This window comes from Martes martes (genome assembly GCF_963455335.1).
Source record: "Martes martes genome assembly, chromosome: 8".
NCBI classification, from domain to species: domain Eukaryota; kingdom Metazoa; phylum Chordata; class Mammalia; order Carnivora; family Mustelidae; genus Martes; species Martes martes.
In genome coordinates, this window is record NC_137895.1 from 97,813,150 (window position 1) to 97,820,467 (window position 7,318).

The following is a 7,318-nucleotide window of genomic DNA, read 5'->3' on the forward strand; positions in this document are numbered from 1 at the left end:
TGAGGGCCCTGCCCCACTGTATCCAGGACACCAGGACTTCTCACCCCAGCTTCCCCATGTTCTCTTATCTCAGTGCCAAGGGGAGCCACGGAGAAGGAGCAAGAGAAGCAAGAAAAACCAGACTCTGAATGGTGAGCATCTGCCACTCACCCCTGTGTGCCCCAGTCACACTGAACCCCCTGCTCTGAGGGCCCAGCCCCACTGTCTCCAGGACACCAGGACCTCCCGAGTCTTGGACAGTGCAGTTTGGGGCTCCCGAGTCCAATCCCCCAAAGGTCTCCCCTCTAGGGTCATTGTAGCCAGCCTCCTGTAAGACCCCTGGGCCCCGCCTTCTGCTCTGACCTGTTCTCCTGTTTTTAGTTTTCAGAGATTTTCTGCAAGATTTGGTAGAGAATCAGGACCTGTTCTCCCTTCTGCAAAGGTAAAGGTTCTGCCCCCTTCTCCCCTCAGTGGGCCTCCCCTAGACTATGGTGTGACCCCTGGTCTACAGGGAATGGCTTCTGGGGCTGTTAGGGAGCGCTGGGAGGCGCCATGAGGACAGACTGTGACCAAAGCCCCTGGCTGAGGGACAGCAGGAGCATTGTGTCATGTCTGTGGGCTGTGGAGGACTGAGGGGACTACTCCCGGCCCTGGCTGCTGCAGCAGCAGCTCACACTTCCTGTCTCCTGCAGCCACCTGGTGAGGCTCTCTGACAAGTGGGGCTTTTACCAGTTCTTACGGCAAGCAGCCCCTGAACAGGTGCACTGAGGACTGCCAGTTGGAACCTGTCAGCCATGCAGAGAACCTGTGGAAGATGCTGCTCCCACCATGGTCCCTTCACCCTGCCAGGAGGACCCATGACCTCCTCATTTTGTTGGTTCACACTCCTCCCTGTGTACTTCCTGACTAGCAGAGCCTTTCTCCACCCGGATGGCCTTTCACACCAGCCACTTACTCTTTCCCCATCCCCACCATGTCTCCGTCCTTCAGAGGCCTCCCCTAGGCCTCTGACAGCCTCCTTGGCCCCAGAGCAGCTGGACTCTCCTTTGGCTCTCCCTCAGTGTGACTCAAGGGCACCCCTGCCTTGCCCTATCCCACAGAGCTCGGCTCCACACACGCCTTGGTCAGCTGACAGGACAGCTTCTCCTGTCCCAGCCATCTCGGGCCTGGGTCGCTCATGCTGCCCCATTTCAGCCCTGTCCTGGTGACAGGCAGCTGCCAAAGCCTGGAACCTGTCCACCTCAACACGCTTGGAGTCCCGTCAAGTGTCTCTGTCCCATGGCCCACCAGAGACCTTGTTCTGGGGAGACCCCCACACACAGACAGGGAGAGACTAGGTCCCTTCCTCATCAACCCAGATGTCCAGAAGCTTCTGGAGATACTCATCACCAAGAGAACAGAACTGAAGTTTTGGAAGGAGAAGGAAAAGAAGGAAAGGTCAAACTACCAGCTGACCTTTTTTTGGAGAATGTTCAAGTCCCCAGGTGATGGGCAGGACACCATGGGTTGCCCATCCTTCTGGAGTATGAGGGGCAAAGCAAAATAGCTGCTCGGTCTTGAGGAGCCCCCACAACCCAAGATTCCAGGGGACAATTTGGAGCAGAAATGCAGCCAGATCTTCTGGGGTCTCCCCTTTCTGCACAGCGAGTCCCTGGTGGCCACTGTCAGGGTGACCGATCCCCCACTGGAGTTCCTGCCTATCATATTCAATGAGCTCTCTCATGCCTTGCTGCTCCAGATTCAGGCCAATGTGGCTCCCCTCTTCTCACTGACTCAGGACTTAAATGACACTTTGGTCCTACCCCAAACCTTGACTCTGAGCCACAGCCCCTGCCTCTGGATCAGCCCCAGCCCCTGCCCCTCCGACTCAGCCCCAGCCTGTCCCTCTGGACCAAGGCCAGCCCTCACCCATCAGCTCCCGCCACTCCCTCTGGACCAGGCCCAGCTCAGGCCTCTAGCTCAGCCACAGACCCAGTTCCGCCTTCCACCCTCTGTCCCAGTGGGACCGCCTTCTCTGCCACTGGAGATGGGGACCTGTGAAGTGTCTTGCCCTGTAGCCCAGAAGACACAGTCTTACATGTCAACTGCCATTCAAAACCTGGAATGTCACTTTCTGAAGGAGCAACTAGAAAGCAGCAAGGTACCCGCTGTGGTGACAAAATCTCAGGAAGTCTTTAGCTCAGGTCCTCCAGACCTTCCCCAGAGTAGCCACACCCCCAAAGGCCAAGGGTCCGTCTCTGTCCTTCCTGGGGACTTGATGGACTCTCCACTCTGGGAGCAACTGGAGTGGCACCTTTGGAAGAGGTTCATGAAGCAAGAAAGGGGCCCACCCTGCAGGATCCAGCTATCCCTGAAGACACAGCCTCACCACAAGTTCCAGAAGGTGCCCCAGGCACACAGCTGGCACAGTCCCAGGTCCAAGTAGCCAGGAAGGACCATGCCTGGAAAAAGTCTGGGCAAGGATTCAAGGTCCAGTGCAGGGAGGATCCAGAAACATCTACACAGGGGCACGACGAGCTCTCCAGGAAAGGCTCCAGGAATAAATCCTGAGGAGTCAGACACAGACCTGAAGCCCTCCACAAGCAGTGCAGATGAGATGCACCCAGCGAAGGATCTGAGAGCCCATTTCAGGAAGTTGGGGCAGTTCAGAGAGGGTCGGATCCATTTGGATGTTCATCCTTCCCAGCTCACTGCCCACGATGCCTTCCTGGAAAGCCAAGCCCTCATGGGAAACCTGGAAAGCCAGCACTTTCCAAGGGTTGGGAACCCTGCATGTCCACCTCCCACGATTTTTCCATCCTCAGTCTATACACTCAGCAGTTGCTAGAAGCACATATCATAAGGCTTGGGGTGAAGCACTGGTGGGGCATCCCCCTCAAGGTTCTCAAGGCTATAAACCTCCTCTTGTTGAAGAAGGGCTTCCTCCTCTCCCGGTCCTCCCCTCCCTGCTCAGCTACCTGCATATCCAAGGCTGGCTCAAGGCCCAAGTTCGTGGGAAATCCTCCTCAGCCCTATCAAGGAGAGGTGATGAAAGAGTCTCATCCCACCTGGTGGGGGTTCCCTTCGGTGCTCCCCAGCCTACGTGTGAGGAAATCCATCAGGCTCTGGCAGGGACCTGACCTGGTGGTGGCCCTCCTCCTGGACAGGGGGCCAGGCCACCTTCTCGTACCTTCACATACAGCTTTGTGGGCAGAATCTGGCACAGTGAGATTGACTTGAGGACTCTTATGAACAGCACCTTGGAGTCAAGTCTAAGTTCAGCAACGGCCATGAAGGAGCCAAGGAGGGTGAATAGGGGTCGGGTCTCATGGGATGAGACAGTGCTAGAGCTCAACTTAAGAGTCCCAGGATTTGAGCTGGGGTGGTTGAGGAGGCCTCTGCCTGGGGAGTCACCTTAGAACCCCGTGTGCTGGCCAACAACCAAGGCCTTCATGGCAAGCTGAGAAGAGCAGGGTCTTCAGGGAAAAGCGACAGCCCCCTGCAACCTACAAAGTTGGTCACCCGAGACCCAGAAGAGCTAAGCCTTGAGGCACGGTGCAGGGGATCGGAGCCCTGGAAGTTGATGGGGCCAGAGAATCGGCCTTGTGATGCCACCCCCACTGTGCTCCTTGAAGACTGTGAAACTGGGGTCCCCCTTCAAAACTGTACCACTGAGAGTCTCCTTCAAGACGGTTAGTCCAACGTGTTCCTCGCTTCCAATGTCTTGGCTTCTCAGGGATCTCTGTCTGGCTTCCAGAGTGGGTCCAGAGAAGACACATCTACTTCCCAGGTGCTGCATGGCCAAAGATCCCATGGCCAGAGCCCCTACAGGCACCAGGACCCCTGGGACTGTGGCACCAATATAAGAGCCTGAGCAGGTCATGTGTCCCCCCCGAGGAGAGAGAGAGCTCCAGGAGGTTGCCCTCAAGAGAGCCTGCCAAAGAGTTGTCAGAACTGAAGGTCCTCCAGATCAGTGAGGTGAGACGTCCCTTCCAGAGCAAGGAGTCAGCAGAGGCCTCAGGAAGCAAGGTCTGTGAGATGTTGCTGAAGAAGACGGCCTCTCTGGAAAACTACTTCAGGAGGATGAAACACTTGCTACAGTGGTTCTTTCCCAGTAGAGGCAAAAGACTGGAAGATTCCCTTCAAAAGGGCAAGGCTTCATCATCCCAGGGCCGGGAACAAGTCATGGGCAGGTTAGCCACGGACAGCGCTTCTGCCAAGGCTCAGGTGGTCGTGACCACTGTGGGGTGGATCCTAGATGAGAAAATGGTGCCTCACCAGGGGCTCAGGGCCCCAGTGTTCAGCTGGTGCAAAAACGATCTCCAGGCTTTGGCAGACCCCAGTGACTGCTACCACAGTGTCCTCTCCTAGCAAGAGAAGAGAAGAGTGATGAGGGAGACAGCCAGTCGACACAGCACCCCCAGGGGTCACAGCTATTCCAACAAGAATGAGTGGATCGGGTGGCCCTTCCCCACCAGTGTGCGGGGGTGCCCAGGCAGACCCTGCCAGTATGGGTCCCTGGTGCTGGGCCCTCCAGGCTGCACCCAGCAGCCCCACTGCCCTAGGCACTGCCTCCTCCAAAGATACATCTCATCTGGCCAGCCACTGTGTGCTTCTCATGCCTTTCCTGAGAGGACAACTTCCCTCCAAGAAAAAATGCAAACGGTGCAGAGAAAAACTTTTTTTTTCTCACATTAGCACATCCTCTATGAGCTAATGGCTTCTCCGTGCCACAATTACTTTGCTTCCTCAAAATATGTTTTTTTCCCCCTCATGAGTGGTGCTGGCCTCTGTGTGTGCCCTGTTGCGGTGGGAAGGAAGGATCAGGGTCCGCTCTCCCCAAGGGCATGCTTTGGCTTCCCGAACAAATGGGGCCTTGGAGTATGGGTGACCTAGGGGTCTACCCCTGCCCCCTTCCTCGCTCTCCTTCAGTTTCCATGAGAAAGTGAACAAGACCCAGACCAGGACCTTGCTCTGCCCATCCTCTTTCTTTCCCTCCATCTGGAACTTGTGTGGCTGTAGGGAGGGTCTGCCGAGGCAGAAATCCCGGTCAGTCTCCAGGAAGACGGAGACCTAAGTCAGATTGGGGCTCGCAGTTGGGAGGCACAAGGCTGGCCCTGAGGGAGAGGTGAGAAATCCTGCCCCCCCCCCACAGTCTCCTGCGGGGAGTAGAGGATGGCTACCCCAGGAGCCTTCTCTCCCCAGGAAATCCCATCTTAGCTCCATGCAGCCCCTCTTCTCACACTTGGAGCAGCAAGGGACGAGTGTGGGGTGCCACAGAGACCCCCAGGGATGAGCCTGACCAGCCCCAGGGCACTAAAGGGGCCTGCTCACCAGCACCCCCTCCCCTTCTGGGGGATCGAGTGTGTGGCTGTGGGTGGGGGACCCTGCGCTTAGGGTGGGAGTCCAGGAAGGAGGCCAAGTGACAGGGTGTGCCCATGACTGGTGTGATGACTGAGGGCCCTTGGTGTCCCACTGCCACCCAAGGGCCCAGAGGGGAGAAGTCAGAGGCCCTAGGGCTGTCCCCGCAGGGTCTCGGCCCCATTCCAGCTCCCAAGCCCAGGGGTGGGGGGTGGGGGAGTGGGGTGGGGGTTGTACAGAAGCCACCTGAGCTCCCACATGGATGGCCAGGTGCCCAGAGGCAGCAAGGCCTTCAGGCAGAGAAGTTAACTTCTGCACAACTTGATAAACTTGTAGGACTGTGGGCCCGGGACAGACTTGTGGTCTGTGCCCTTTACATAAACGTGTGGCCCAAGGATGGCTCCCAGGGGACTGGTTACCCCAGAATCCGGAGGGGCAGGAGAACCTCAGATGGGGCTTGTCCCACCCTTGGCTGGAAGGGACATGTCCAGAAAGGAGGGTGGAGTCTTGGAGGGCCGCCCCTGCCGCGTGCCCCACTTCCAGCCCAACATTGTCCTCTGGGACCCCTCACACATTGCTCTGATGGAGACCCACACAGAGACCCCACACAGCAACCTTTGACAGACCACATGCAGAGACATCTGACAGACACCCACACGGAAATGGTGCACAGAGACCCACACAGAGACCCCTCAGCACAACCCTACACAGAGATCTCCACCAGAGACTCACAAGGGCAGGAGCTAAGTTTCTGCTTATCATGTTACCATTACTTATTATCATCCACTTTGTAGACAGCAAGGCTTTCTCAGACACACTCGGAGGCCAAGCCCATCCCAACAGCTGTTGCTGTTGGGCTGTGACAAACACCATGACAGGGGCCATGAATGCCCTGGCTCAAAAGGTGGAGTGGGGAGGGTGCCCTGAGGACAGGCATCCTGCACTGCTGATTCCTAGGAGGAGGATCTCCTCCAGAAGCTTGTGTGCACTGGACTATGGACCACGCTTCCCCCTCTGATGGAGGAGCTTTGCTACATATCCTTGCAATCCATTTCTGATGGTGTTTGGCCACTTATGTAACTGAAGACCACTGGTTTCTAAAATTTCGTGAAATTTACGTTAACTAAAAATTTTGTTTCTTAGACTCTCTCTGTTGGGGGGGAGGGGCAGAGGGGGAGGAGCAAAGGAGGATGGGAGAAGGACAAGCAGACTCCCCACTGAGTGGTGAGCCTAGGCCACCAGATCTCAGGACCTGAGATCATGACCTGAGTTGAAACCGAGAGGAGGTGCCTTAACCGACTGAGCCAGCTGGGTGCCCCTGACATTTTTAAATTAACTTTCGAAGTATGCAAGAGAGGAGAAAATATGTTACCAAAGTATTCACAAAATGGTAATGACAGTGATGTTCTGTGCTTGTGGAGGGTTTCCTCTGCATGAAGCCCTGAGTCAGGACCTTGGCTTAGAGCACCTTGCTCACAACCCTAACCCCCTCCCCTAACCTCTCCCCTAAGCCCTCCTCTAACCACCCCAAATAACCACTCCCCTAACCCCTCCTCTAACCCCTTCTCTAACCACTCCCCTAACTGCTTCCCTAACAGCTCCCACCTTCGCAGGAATCAATCCATGTAACTGATGAAGAGCAGGAAAGTTTGTTACTGTTGTCTGCTGTGTAAAGCAAGGTTGCTTGTTGCCACTTCTCTTCTGGACTATTTCACAGATATTAGACAAAGCTTTAGAAGAAAGTTCTCCCACATTTTATCACAAAACTTTCCTACAAACATTTCAGAAATGCCAATATAATAATATTTTCTACAAATGAATAAAAGCAAAGATTTATCTCATTCATGTAAATGCTAAGAAGGCAAGATAACAAATTATTGATTGAAGCCACATACCTGAGGCTTAAGCAGACCAGCAGAGACTTGCAGCAGATCAACTATAGAGAAGGATGATACAAATAAGCGACGACGACTTTGCAATCACGGGGCAAACTATGATG

The 7,318-nt window shown here is 55.3% G+C and overlaps 1 pseudogene across 1 annotated transcript; it reads left to right on the forward strand.

The window, feature by feature from the left end:
• The first annotated feature begins 2,416 nt into the window (after positions 1 to 2,416).
• LOC308347138 (putative spermatogenesis-associated protein 31C1) lies at positions 2,417 to 3,377 on the forward strand (annotated as a pseudogene). Its single transcript has one exon. The product of its transcript is annotated as a putative spermatogenesis-associated protein 31C1 (transcript).
• Positions 3,378 to 7,318: the final 3,941 nt, after the last annotated feature.